We start from the raw sequence: 14,990 nt of genomic DNA, 5'->3' as shown, positions 1-14,990 counted from the left end.
ACTTTTAAAAATTGAAAAGCTCATACATCTCAGTAAAATTGCTCTAATTCAGAGAAAATTCTAAGAACTTTTAGAGGGGAGAAAAGAAACATGTAAGATATGAAAATCAGACCTCATATGCCTCCCTGGATTCTAGAAGGCAATGAACAAAGACTTTCTGAGGGAAAGTATTTTAAAGTTACAATAGTATAGCTAGCCAAACTATCAATCAATGTGAGGCTAAAAATGTATGTGGCTCAGAGAATGTCTACATATCTCACATATGAATTATTCTAGATGTGATCCAACAAAATCAAAAAAGCACATCTGATATGAGACGAGTAACAGTGGCACTTGCTTATAACATAGAAGAAATGAAGAAATTTAAGAGGGAATTATAAAAGGACCTATATTAGACCCTACTTGTCTAATTACCTCTTAGCAGGTAGGGTTTTAATAATTATGGTTATTCTTTCTCTGCAAAACCAGTCATGCTACTTGGATGAATCCGAGGGCAATTAATATTCAGTAGCCATATACAAAAATCACGTTTTATATCAGTCTTATGTTGTTAGAAGAAATCTAGAAACAAAATACAGAAATGTTAGTTTGTCTAAGGAGGTGAGTATAAATATCGTAAACCCCGTTAAATTAAAAATAGTAACATAACTTTAAAAACTTGGGTGGTGGCTAAGGAGCGGCAATTGAGAGGAGCTGTGCAAGCGCATTAAATCACTCACCTTTTACTGTGAGTAGTCAACACACACAATCTAAAGTTGATAACCCCAGAAATAAGTGCATTATTTAAATAACAAAACAAAAACTCTTCAAATGGGTTCAGTCTCTAGAGTAGCATCAGGATATGGGGAGATGGATGATGGAGGGTTTTTATTTTACAAATACGTAGGTTTTATTTCATTTAATAAATAAATTTATATGATAAAAATAGAAATGACTGCATATGGAAGGGTTTAAGTGAAAGTCTCGGGAAAAACTTTCCTAAAACAACACGCATGTACATTCTCATATGGGGGCTTTGGTGCGTAATATGTATTTTGTGACAATACTGTAGATGCAGAAATGAAGAAACGATTTTGAATTTGTAAAATGACTCGAGATTTTTTTGGATGCCACCGTTTGTGAATTTCCTCTTATTTAAGGTTAATGCCATTACTACATCTTATTTTAAGGGCCACAATTTAAGTGGTAATTTACAGCCAGTGATCGTATTTCATTAGAAATATTTGTTAAATGTCTGCTAGATAAAGGGACCTTTGCTTGGTGTTTAGGAAAATGCAAAGATGAGTAAGAAGTTTGCTATCCAGTTGTTTAGGGTCAAGTAGGGAGCCAAACCAAGCCGGTGGATGACTGGTAGGAGGCAGAGTAACATAAACCGAGGCAAAGTGCCCACTCTGAAGTCTTAGGGCCTCGGAGGGAGAAAGGAGGAAGGTGGCATGTCCTGTTGAGGGATCATGAAAGTCTGCATGAAGGAGGTGGGAATTAAACAGGTCGCGAAGGGTGGAGAGAAGCAGATGGAGACCACCTTCTAGGCTATAGGGGCAGGGGGGTTAAACTTTCAGAAAAGGGAAAGTCAGGGCATTTGTGTAAAACCTGTGAGGGAGGAAGTGTTCTGAGTTTAGCACAGTCACAAGGAGAGGTCTGTGATCTATAGATCCCAGTGCGCCCTGTTGTCAATACCTCTCCTTTTACTCTGAAAACATATTTTGGGCAATGCATTATAGGGTTACACACAAAACATGGCTGGTCAGATAACCGGCAACCATTTCGCGGCGGGCCGTAACACCCAGTTTGTACTGCATTTGCTGCGGACCTGAGGATATTGGAATCTTTCTGAGCATGAGTGTATTCTCGGTACCATTCCATTTTGTGAGATTTGTCGGCCAGTAGTAGGTCAGATGAACTGTCCTGTGCAAGGATGAGAAAAAAGACAATAGCAAGATTATTGAGGAAATGTAGGCAAGAAGTATTGGGGGCTTGACTGGCGGCGATGGAGAGTACAAAGCAGAGACTCATTTCCTATTGGGAATGGGAGATGACACAGTGGGAGGTACGGCGCTGGCTCTCTGTGGTCTCTGTGATTCCAGCCTTCTCCGTGGCTGTCACGAGGACTCTATCCGATGGAACTTGAAGCAAGACTCTGTTGTTTGCCCTCTGGTCTGGGCTAAAGTTCTTTCCAAGTGCTGATGACTGCATCTAACCAAGTATGGAGAAGGATATTTGGGCCCCAAATAGTGACGTTGGGTAAAAATCAGTTTGTGTGGATAAAAGCAAAGGTAGAGATACACGGAAAAGGATCTCTGGTGGACTCTGATTTGCAGTAAACAAATCTGCTATACTGTTCAAACGAATTTTGAAGTTGAAATGAGAAGGTATGGACTCTGAGAAACAAACTGAGGCTTCTGGGCGGGGGGTGGGGGGGGTGGGGGGGGTGGGGGGATGGGGGGGTGGGGGGGGTGGGTCAGCCCAGGGATGGGTATTAAGGAGGGCACATACTGCATGGAGCACTGGGTGTTATCCGCAAACAATGAATCATGGAACACTACATCCAAAACGAATGATGTAAATGTATGGTGATTAACATAACATAATAAAAAATTTAAAAAAAAGACAAGTTCTTCAGAAATAGGAGTCATTTCTGAATGATTATGACTCAACTTGAATATATAATCACTATTGTGATGTAAATTTGGGTGTTAAATGGATTTTATAGTCTAGTTATCTTGGGCAAATTTTAGGGTAATTTTGGTTTTCTCTGCTTGTCATGGTTGCAATCAAATTCATGCAATAGTTTTTCTTTACTATATGTCTCCTTTTTGTGTAACTTTGGGCACCTTCCATATAACATCTGAATAAGACAAATTTCAGTTTTATTGCTGTTTCTCCTTAAACTTCATTTCTAAAATGTCATGTAGTGTATCCATACAGTAATTTGCAAGGTTCCACATTTTGGCAGCATTCTAAATCTTGTTCCCAGGGAGTGATTTTTGAACCAATCAAAACCTACACCACTGATTGTAAGTTTATTTGTTTGTTTGTTTGTTTGTTAAGGATGACTTGAGGTCATTCTCATTTTGAAAAAAAAATCTTTTTAGTTCAAAAATTGCAATCAGTCGGATGTTTTCATCAGAATTTTAGACTGGCTGAGTTATTTGTTCAGTTTAGTGTATCTCCAGAAAAATACCAAGGGCTATAATGTTTTCTGCTGTCTGTTGGCCCAAACCCGGTAGAATACGACTCCCAATATAACCTTTGTGAGTGTATACAAACCCACACATTTCACACACACATATACATAGAGCTTTGTAGATTTCATGTTCTCAGGCAAGATTAAATGTCATGTGTTTCTCCTGCCAGATGTTTTCTCTAAAATCCTCATCCACACAAATTGAATTGGATTGAAAATAGTATTGGTAGACTGTGAGCCTGTCATAAAACCGTAGAGTATTTACATCAGCAGGCAGCGTATCCCTGGAGGACTGTCCTTTCTTCAACAAAACACTTTCCCCCTGCTAACATGTCCAGTCAAGCCACAACTTATTGAACATTTGGTTATATTGCCTGCTTATTGTTAAGAACTGACAATAACAAGCATGAAATGAAGAATTACACTTGGAATGAAAAAGAAAAATATGTGTAGAAGGTGGTAAGAAAAACAGCAATGAGTAGAGACAGTCCATACCATAGGGTTATAAAGAACATGTCTCCAGTGAAAGCTCTCAAATTACTTATTTCTACCTCACTTATTACTTTCTAGTGTATTTTATATAGAGAACATGCATACCCTTGTGATCGCTAATGATACCCCCATCTTATATTTTTTCCCTCCCTGACACTATGGGAAACCACATCGCTTTGAATCTCTTTTTGTTTCTTTGTCGCCTTGATCTCATCTTCCTTCTGCTCAATGTTGCCCTGATTTTGGCCTTTCTCCCAGGCACCATTTCCTTGGAGCACTCATCGTTCCTGAGGCTTCTGCTATAAAAGATACACTCGTGTTTTTGAATTGTTTTTTGTGCCTGCTCTTTCACATGAACAAAAATATGAAAGTAAGGGGTACCCTGGGTGGCTCAGTCGTTAAGCGTCTGCCTTCGGCTCAGGTCATGATCCCAGGGTCCTGGAGTGGAGTCCCGCATCGGGCTCCCTGCTCGGCAGGAAGCCTGCTTCTCCCTCTCCCACTCCCCCTGCTTGTGTTCCCTCTCTCGCTGTCTCTCTCTCTCTCTCTCTCTGTGTCAAATGGATGGATAAAATCTTTAAAAAAAATAATAATAATGAAAGTAAACCATCCAAAACCAGAATCTGAAAGCAATCCCAAACCGAAATTGTGAAATTAAGATATCTAAAACCAAAATTTATCATATTTAAAAGAGTCACTATTCATTGAATGCCTCCTGTGTACTGAAAACCAGATCAAGTGCTTTATGTATAAATAATCTCCTTTCATCTCTTACAGATGCAGAGAGGTTAAGAATTTTTGCATTCACACTGCTACCATGAGGTGTGTCTGGGGCTGAACCTACTCTGTTTGACTACAAGTCTCATGATTTTAGCTGCTGCTTCATATTTCTCCATTATGCTTAATCTTTGTGTTAATTCCTCTTCTCTGTCAACATTATCTGTTTTTCAGAGCTCCAAACTTGAAAGTTAACAGAAGACTTCCTCTTCTCTTTCCTCCATGTATACTCTGTCAACAAACTCATTTGAAACTGCTCCTAGATCCGTTCTTTCCTTTCCACTTGCAAGGTCAAATCCTTAGTCTAAATCTGGGCATCTTTTGTGATATAAACTGACCTCTGGGACTTGTACCTTGAGAGTGACTTCCAGATTTCTGCCATATGAAGGTATTCCACATGCATCTTCTGATTTGTCACTTTTTAAGAAATTTTTACTCAGGCAACCAATTTTTACTTAACACCCTCATTCTCCTTAATGCTGACAGTATTGATGGATCTAGATATGGCCTGCCTTCATGCATCTTGAAAGGGGAGACCAGCTTTAAGCTGACAATTATAGAATTGTTACTTAATAGAAATTGTGATAGTTACCAAAGATAAGATGAAGCGTTCTTCAACTAAAATTATTTCCTGTTGACCATTAGCTCAAACCTAAACTTTTCAAATCTGTCTTTCTACTACAGCCTTTCATTTCAGCGAAACCAGTGTTATCAAATCAACCAACCCATAAAATCTTCTTTAACTTATAAAACGTTACAAATTCTGAGCATATATGGACTCTATCTGGGCATCCGTTATTTTACATTTCCAAGGTTGTGTCCTTTGTTGTTCTTGGGGGCATTTATGCATCTGTGTTTGTATCTATGGTTGCATCCTTATGCACAAACCCTTTAGGTAGAGACAATAACCCTAATTCTTTTGTGTTCTTCCTGACTCTCACTTCTTGCTAGCCCCACAAAGGCTGTGAAAGTATGTTGCAAAGAGTTGTCAGCTACAATGTTGTGGAATGAGATGAACATGAAATTGTAAACATTTTCAAGCCAAATCTGAGTCGATATGTGCCAAAAAAGTGAGTTAGACGAAAGTGGGAAAATGTTTGGGCTGAATGGCTCTTGTCTCCTTCACATCCCTTGATGAATCAAGTTACCTTCCCTGAAACTCAGTCTCTTCACCTATAAAATGAGGGCTTGACAAGGTGGCCTCTCTTCCAACTGCATTTGGAATGTTAGAACCTAGGGAATAATTGCCCCAGGATTTCCTCACACTTCTCTAAGGCCCTAATTCTAAAATGCTCTTATTGTAAAAGAAAATTGCCAACCCCTCAGAAGAGTGACCTAATGTTTAAGCAAATGCACGTGAGGATTATTATGTACGTATAGTGAAGGATGCAGATTAATGTGTGAAGCATTTCAGAAGACAAATTTGCTGGAGGCAGCCATCAGTCTCATAAGCCTTAATCAAGTGCATTCACATTACCATAGCATGATACAAATGTATGATCCAGAATCTGAATTACTTTTCCAAAAAGCCCTATGGGGCATGTACTCACACCATATGTTTCTTTCAGCTTTACAGAGGTGTCTGAGGCAAGAAAATGAAGAAGGCAACTCAGTACTCGATACTCCACATTAATTTGTACATGTCTTCTTTGCTCTCTAGTTGGAAAAACAAACAAGAAGGTTGAGCTCTCTGGTATAACTGACAGTAGACATCAGATTCTAGTTCATCAGATTTTGCTAGTTCAGCACTGACCTAAGCCTTTTTTTTCTCACCTCCACTCATCATCGCACCTTGTTTATCATTCAAATCATTTTCCCTGCTAGAAGTACAGGAGCCCCAGGCTGGAAGACTTCGACGTGATCCCAGAGAAGTTAATGTGTGAAGTAATCTCTTGTTAGAGATTGATTTTGATTTCACCTCGCATTAGTGAGTTCCTTGTCCCCTTCTACTGCATTTTCCTTGTACTTCCAGTCAATGCAGTATCATAAATTGCTCTGCCACAATGCCTTAGGAAGAAAGAAGGAAACAATGTCTCCTGAGCAGACTTCTTGTGACAAATTACAGTGTTTGTAGCAAGAGCCAGTTAGGTTTCCTTGTATGCCTGTAAATTTTTCTCCCATTTGTTTTTTTCCCCTAATTTCACTCATCCTGTGGACAGTGGGAGAATGCTGATGCTTTAAAGTCCTTTGGTAACTGAAAAAAAGAAAAGCTATTTTTGTCTGGAAAAGTAATTCTTGATATTTTAAGACTTAATTCGAGTATAGAAACCACGTAGGTGACAAGAATTTTCTTCCTGTTGGTGGAGAACCTTATAAGACCAACAGAGAAATATGTATTTATCTTGAAACATAAAGGACATGTTTCTAACACAGAAAATATTTAGGGTCAATTCTAACTGACCACAATGTGTAATAAACTGTACACTAATTTAAATGACATCCTGAAAAATTAAACTGTGTTCAGTCTAGTTGCATGGAGAGAGCTTGGTGTAGTGGTTACATCCAAGTCTTGCTTTGATATTTTGCATCTTCTTCCATCTCTACATTTTTGTGCTGATGCATTTGGGTGCTTGAGACATTTTAAGTTTGTATTCTTATTATGTAAATCTGCCCGAACTATAGCACCTTATCCTTTCAGCGTAGACCTAGCCCCAAGCAGATACTCAATGTTTCATACTCTCATCTGGTTTAATAGAGTAGAGCCTAATTATTTAATGTCAATTATTACATGATTTTGTGTTTAAAATAAAATTATTTTTATGACTATTTTTGTGACTGCAACATAACTAAGTAGTAGAGAAGATGTTATAAGTTTGTTTATAAGGTTTTTTTTAGGTCCTATTCCCCACTCTTTAATAATATATCCTGTCAGGAAATAATCTTTAACTGCATAATTTTTTTAAATAAATGATATATTTGTAATATATGATTAAAAAGCATGAATACTATATTTTCTGGAGAAAAACAGCTTCACTTTAATGTCAATCAATTGGAAAACACATTTCTATGTAGTTAAACTCACTTTGATATAATTCCTGGAACATATCTTAGATACATAAAGTATATACAAATCATACTAGTCTTTAACTGAAAGCCCTTTAAATTCCTAAAGCATGACTTCGTCTTCAAATTGCTTCATGTTCTCTCTGTCAGAATACTACAATAATTTAAGGCCGTTCTATATGATAAGATATTATACCAAAGGGTTCTCTTTCTTGCCACTTCACGACTGGTTTCCTACTGTGTTCGGAATCACTGATGCTTGCTTACTTTAGTCCCATGTGCCACAGCAGCATGCTTCCTTCTGATTCCTGTTAACCGAATATTTATTTTCAGTCATTTAAAAATCCGAACAAACTCCAGCTTTTATTTGGAGCCATCCCAATATTGTCAATTACATTTGTATTTGGGTGTTAGTTTCCCATAAGAGGTCTTACCAGATGATTCCACAGATTCTCTTCTCTTTTCGTTCTTTAGAGGAACAATGTCTGGAGTTTCTTTTATTAGTGCTCTTTTTAGTGAACAGTAGCTTACAAAGGGACTCATTGAGAAAAAGCTATTTTTCTCAATAGCTTAAATTTCCTTTTTCATATTTATTCCACAATTTCAGTACTTTACCCTTATTTTGGGATAGTTGGTCCATTTCAAGTCATCTCTCCCATTATTGAAATGAAATTGTACCTATAATAACATCAAAAGAAGAGCTATATAACTATATTTTAAAATATAATTTTATCATAACATCCTGAAATCTCAATGCCCTCTAATAGTAAAGCAAACATGGAATTGTTTATATGTATAGAAGGAAAATTATAAATATTTATAATATTAAAATATTCTGTCTCTTGTATGGAGTGCTGATAAGCAAAAAAATATCTATTCCATTTTATATCTCAACTCAGTATGTATTAAGTCGTCATTTCCTAAACTTACTTTTTATTTATTTATTTAAGATTTATTTACTTGTTTTAGAGAGAAAGAGTGAACGCGTGCACAAGAGCACTCACAAATTGGGGGGAGGCAGAGGGAGAGAGAGAATCCTTAAGCAGACTCCCTGCTGAGCATGGAGCTGGATCCCAGGACCCCGAGGTCATGACCTGAGCCAAAATCAAGAGTCAGATGCTCAACTGACTGAGCCATCCAGGCACCCCTAAACTTACTTTAGAAAAAAATTAGGTTAAGGTTACCAGATTCATTAAATAAAAATTCAGATCTTCAGTTAAATTTCAATTTCAGATAAACAATGAATAATTATCTTGTATAAATACGTCCTATACAATATTTGTGACATCCCAAAATATTATTTGTTCTTTATCTAAAATTAAAATTCAATTAGATGTCCTATATTATGTCAGGCAACTCTATACTAGGTTGATGAGACTAGATTTATGAAACAAATATAAATAAACATAAAGTGAAAATCTTCAAATTATTTGCTATAAGAATTTAGTAAAACTTTATATGTATATTTAAGACACAAAAACAGTAATGAATAGTGCAAATATAACTTTAAATTATAAGAAAAGATATATCAAAATAGACCAATGTGTATTTAAACTTATATTTGCACTCTTAATTGGGTAGATGACATTAAGTTCCATGATGCATAGTTGTGGTGAGTGGAACAAAAGCCTCCCACAGACAGGAACTTTCTAAATCACTGGACCCTGTGAGTGTGTTACGTTACATGGCAAATGGGAATTAAGGTAGCAAATGGAATTAAGGTTGCTGATCAACTGACATTAAAATAGATAGATTATTTTGGATTTTCTAAGTGGTCCAATATAACCATAAGGGACCTCAAATGTGGGGGAAGGAGAGAGTGTCAGAGTAACGTGACCTAACAAAGATTCCACCGGCTATTGATGGCTTTTGAGATAGAAGGCAGCCCTGAGCCAAGGAAAGCAGGCGGCCTCTAGAAGCTGGAAAAGGCATAAAAAGGCCTACAGAAAGACAGCAATCCTGCCAACATCTTGATTTTAGTCCGTGAGACCCATTTCTATCTTTTGACAGCCAGAACTGCAAGATAAATTTATGTTGTTCTAAACTACTGGGTTTGTGGTAATTTGTCACAACAGCAATAGGAAACTAATAGAGTAGGTAAATATGATGTACATTAGGTGACTCTTTGGGTGATTTCCTGCTATTTTCAGACGTGGTATACCATTCCTTAAGACCAATTTTCTTATAATAATAATGATGATGATTATATAAATATGTTTAATATTAAAATATTTTTAAAGTGTAGGAATGCACACTTTGAAACAGTATATTAAGCTGAGAGGCTATTCATTAAACATTTTAATTTATTTTTAATCACCTGTGCATAGTGAATGAAGCTGCTTTATCTTTGCATTCTGTCTTTTTCACATTTAAATATTTTATTTATTTAATACACACAAGATTAGCTTATATTCTTTATTGGCACTCTTTCTTGAGTAGTAAAGAAACACTAAATTAAAAAAAATGTGTTTACTCAACAAATTTATATAACAACAAAAAGTTCAATGAAATATGAATTGCCTTCCATATTTTCTAAGTTCATTAGTGTGATAATCTCCTTTTTTAAAAACAAAGTATATATTTTAATTATAAATATAAAACACCCACCTTATAGGAAAACTGGAAAATAGAAAACAGAACAACAAAGGCATTTATAATCCTACCCATCTAAGAAATTGCTGTAGTTTGGGAGAATGTTTTTTTCCAAAAGTGGGTTTTACCACTTTTGGAAAAACTGGGTTTTAACCACTTTTGGAAAAAGATTATGTAATATATCATCTATGGATGCCAGGGGTATACCAGGTTTGTTTAAAAATATTCCTGATATAATAAACTATTTAAAAAAGAAGCAAAAAAATATTCCTGATAGTAGACATTACTTGCTTTGAATTATAAATTATTTAGATTATTATAAATACATTTCAAATAAATTCCTTATCCAAACATGATTTTCCACAATTTTCATTGTTACTTCAGGTTAAGTTCCTTAAATCACTGTAGAACCAAAATAGGACATTTTTGTAGATCATAATATTCTTTCTCAAGCTGATTTGTAAATTAGTGATACTAATTCAAATTGGCATCAACACTAAATAATGTTCCAGATTTTGTACATTCTTATAAGCCTTTGTATATGTAGTACTTTGGGTATCCAGATCTGGCTTTGAAACCTAAAGTTTCCAAAGTCTGAATTGTTTAAACTATATTGTACTCTTTCATTTTAAGCATTCTCTACACCCTTACTGAACTGGGCTACTATAAAACCACACAGAAATTGAAGTATACCTTACCCCACATGGAGTGAAATGCTATTGCTTGTTGGTATTCCAGTTGCAAGTCAACGAGAGAAACAAAGCATCTGCAGCGCTTGCTGTTTACATTACTAGATACTGAGCTCCTTGAGGGCTGGGATCCTCTTCTCTTCATCTGTGTGTTTCCTGTACCCAGCACTGTGCTTGACACACACTGGTACGCAGGTAATTTTTGTGGAAGGAATGAACCAGTGCCTGAGTGCATGAACAAGAGAACAACTCTGTTCTCTCCATATTGTTTCTTTTTAGAACCTGTTGTGGAAATTGTGTTCTTGAAACCACCCTAAGAGAATGTTGAAAAAAGCTGTATTGTGGGCACTTTTCATTTATGAAGAGAATTGTACATTTCATAATACACACTTCTTTTTTTTTAAAGATTTTGTTTATTTATTCATGAGAGAGAGAGAGAGAGGGGAGGCAGAGGGAGAAGCAGGCTCCCGCGGAGCAGGGAGCCCAATGCGGGACTCGATCCCAGGACCCTGGGATCATGACCTGAGCCGAAGGCAGACGCTTAACCATCTGAGCCACCCAGGCACCCATAATACACACTTCTGACTGATGGATTTGGGATAAGTATTTAGTCTATTTAGGTTGATTGAGAATTAACTGTAGACTAACAGGTCTCTAAGCCTCCTTCCTCTCGCTACCTGCTTTCTCAGTGTTTCTATGCTTTATCACCTGAAAAATAGGTTTCACCTGAGTTCAGATCCATTTGTCTAAGGATAAAGGTAAGGAGAGGGGAAGAGAGCTGCTGATGAAGGGGAACGCAGGCTGTGACAGGAGAGTGTCACTAGAGGAACTTGAAGTAAACTGCTGACAGCATTGGTGCAGACTGGGAAGGGCTCCTGGGAACCAGCTGTTCTCAGCTGCATGGTTCCGTTCTGTTCGTGCCCCCACTGAACATCCTGAAGAAGTCCTGGTTCAAGAACTATTAAAACCGAAATGAAGCAGGTAGAGCCAGTGATGGGAAGTTAAAGCTTTTGAGTTTGGGTATTCTGAGTTTCATCGGTCTTTGACGAAACACCCACTCAGTGTTTCTTGTTTCTACCCCGACACAGACTGGCGCTGGGCTTCCTCATGTAGAGAAGGACCCGAAGTGTCAGGATGGGGACTGCACCCATTCATTCTGAACAAGCTTTTTTTTTTCCCCCTAAAACAAATTCTATCTCCACCATTTGCTAGCTATGAGAGTTTTAGTAAGTGATGTAAATCAATTAAGCATCATTTGAAACAACCTGTATATTGGAGGCAATAATTACCTACCTCAAAGGGACATTGGAATATTGAATTAGGTATTTTTCAAGTTCCTGGGAAATATTAACCACTCAATGAACGGCAATAATATTTACTTTTATTATTACTTGGTTATATTGTGGTTTCTATACGGCATTTAACTTCATAATGTGCTCAGTTTGTAATTAATTTCACAACATAATGTGGGATTTTATTCATCTCCCCCCTCCATGTTCAGTTTAAATTATTTATGGTCATATCAGGCATTCTCTGGACAAATACACTGTTTTTGAATCTCACAAAAATGATATACTCTGTCTCCTCAAGGGTCTGTCTTTCTGGTAGCCTATGCAACATTCCAGAAATTAAAATCCTATAAACATCACACTTCCTGTGCAGCTAACCATTCTCTAACCAGTCATGTATCTTTTCCAATATTTTAACCATAAATTTTAAGAAAAGATCATAAAAAATAACTTCTATTCTCAAATGTTTACTTTCCTCCCCATGTTTTCAGAGTTCCAATATGCTTCCCAAATTTATTCTCAAATCATCCTTGTCTTCCTACCTCACCTTCCCAAGGACTATTAGGAGTCAGTAGCAAGTCATTAATTTGTTAAGTCCCCACTTATGGGTTTGTGGAGAGACAACCATCTGTAGATCACCTTGGTCAGGTCTATGTAGAGCCACTTCCATTGGTGCCCTCCATTCATATGATGTCAGTACTTGCAAACACAATTATCGTCTGATATTTATTTACTAATGGTCCTGATTTATTCAAAGGAACAGAATTCCATATAGTTCATGTCATTCTAGGGTTACAAAATTTCTTTAAATTTTCCCTTATATATGTCATCCATTCCTCAAAACACATGCTAGATCATTTATTTGAGAAGCAACCCATATGATTTAACCAACTTAACTTCTCAACTCTTAGTTGATGGCAGTAAAACAAGTCTCATTCATTTATAATCCCAAAAACGTATATAATATACAAAGACATAATGGAATGAAATTGAGGCCAAGAGTTGAAGTTAGAAATGTTTACTTCTTCAACCATAACCAATACTCTAGAGTAAGGGTTTGCCAACCATGCTTACATGTTGCCATCCTCCACCTATACTACCAGTACAGATACTTTTCAACAATGAGTAAAACAGTAGTAATGAAGGAAATTTCATACTGAAGGGTGAGGACGGGGAGGGGGAGAACCCAGAGCCCAGAAAAAGATGTCTGGATTGATAGAACTGGGGTTATTGCTGAACAACTTGTAAACTTGGAAAATCAACAGGAAAGTAGATTCAAGGCAGGGGTGGGTGGGGGGTTATGTGTGGTAAAGTTTCTTGCAAAGGTGGGACATGCCCCCACAGAAGGAACTGTTAATAGGAGCAGATGCTTCATTCAGGCCCTAGCCATCATTCGGAACCTGTTCAAAGGAAAGTTGGTACTGTAATACTGCCAGGAATGGAGGGAAAATACAAATAAATGAGATTTCACAAAAGAGAAGAATCCAGAAATGTAGGCAGGGAAAGTACTGATCAAGAAGCAGTTATTGACTCCCTGCCATTTGCATTTTGGCAACACAGAGAGATTCCCCAAAGGAAATTATAATTTATTAAAGATTACAGTTACACTAACAACAATCTCTAATTGCGGAGGAAAAAATGATGTACTTTTAGCCAATATTGATTATTTACTAAATTCCAGTCACTGTCCTAACAGAATGTTGTAAATGTATTATTAACCCAATACATCCTCACACTGCTGCCATAAGATATGTGCTGTTATTATTCCATTTTAGAGATGAGGTGGATGAAAACATTAATGTGTACAGAGGAAGGGGTGACTTCCTGCAATCACAAAGTTAGGTAAGTGGCAGAGCTGGGATCTGAAGCCATGCTGGCTGGCTTCAGAATCAGTTTCTTAATCACAGTACACGCTGTCACAAGGAAAATTATGTAGGGAAAGTAGAGGAGCAAGAAGCACTTATTTAATGGTGGGTGATTTGGAAGACTTCATTGAGAACCTCTTCAGGTTGGATTAGCTCCCTCTTCTTGTACTTCTGTGATATCTTTTGTATGTCATGCCCATGAAATATCCTGCATTATATTTCACATATTGGTTTGTATCCGTCTTCACCAGTCAATTGTTATTTGAAGAGAGGAATTGCCTTTCATTTATTCATCCTTATTATCAGAGGCCTTACAGAACAACATTCGGGAGCTGGTTCTTCCAATAAACAAATTAGTAAGGCTTTAAAAGATGAGTATGGTTTTCAGAGGTAGAAAAGGGCTTATTGGGAAAGAAGAGTCCCTTCTGGGAGCTTCCAGTCAGAATAGGCAGAAAATCTAAAATCCACTTTGCCAAGGCAAGGGTTTTGCAAGGCACACGTTTGAAAGAAGCATCACAGAGTGGGGCACAGAAAAAACAGACTGAGACTGAAGCTCTGTGTACTTAATTTTTCTTGGTTTGACTCTACTTACCTTCAACTACAGATAAATATAATTTGCAGAGGTTGAAAAGGTGCCCCTTTTCTTGCTCCATTTATTTTGGGGAACACTGGTCTTGTCCAGGGCTCTGAAGTGTTCCCGAGCCATTACTATACTGGACTGCTTTCACTGAATAGGAGCCAGCTTTAGATTGGGGATGTGTGGGAAAAACCTGTCAACATACAAATTCTATAGGGAGTTTCATGGAAAGATCTGCAGTCTGAATGTTTATTCAAGAAAATACTCAAGGTATTGAGTTGGGGCCACTCTAGCCAATGTTCATGTTAATTAGTAAGCCTGCACAATTAAGACGCTAGAAGAAATTTAGGTGGTGAGGGAAGGAAAGCAGAACGGTTGTGGCTTTTATGTCTATGAGTCTGGTTATACAACAAATGCATTTTCATCCTAGTAAGGGTTTGCTTACATCCATCAATTTGAAAACCTAAGTAGTGACAAGAGTTGCTTCTCCTACTCATTATTCCACTTTGGAAATTTGAAACTGAA

The 14,990-nt window shown here is 37.2% G+C and overlaps 1 protein-coding gene and 1 long non-coding RNA gene across 2 annotated transcripts in view; one reads left to right on the top strand and one right to left on the bottom strand.

Annotated features, from left to right (window-relative positions):
• Positions 1-14,990, top strand: part of GRM8 (glutamate metabotropic receptor 8) — a 757,410-nt gene that overhangs the window by 682,259 nt on the left and 60,161 nt on the right. The window lies entirely within an intron of this gene.
• On the bottom strand, positions 450-6,100 carry LOC114210637 (uncharacterized). Its single transcript, XR_003609551.2, has 3 exons — positions 6,001-6,100; positions 1,811-1,905; positions 450-561 (listed from the first exon to the last, which is right to left on the bottom strand). It is a non-coding gene; the product is annotated as an uncharacterized LOC114210637 (long non-coding RNA).

Source organism: Eumetopias jubatus, unplaced genomic scaffold (genome assembly GCF_037043125.1).
Source record: "Eumetopias jubatus isolate StellerSeaLion01/CBP00866 unplaced genomic scaffold, mEumJub1_p1.0 scaffold_14, whole genome shotgun sequence".
Taxonomy (NCBI): domain Eukaryota; kingdom Metazoa; phylum Chordata; class Mammalia; order Carnivora; family Otariidae; genus Eumetopias; species Eumetopias jubatus.
Note: the sequence above shows the minus strand (reverse complement) of the source record. Positions and strands in the feature narration are given on the sequence as shown.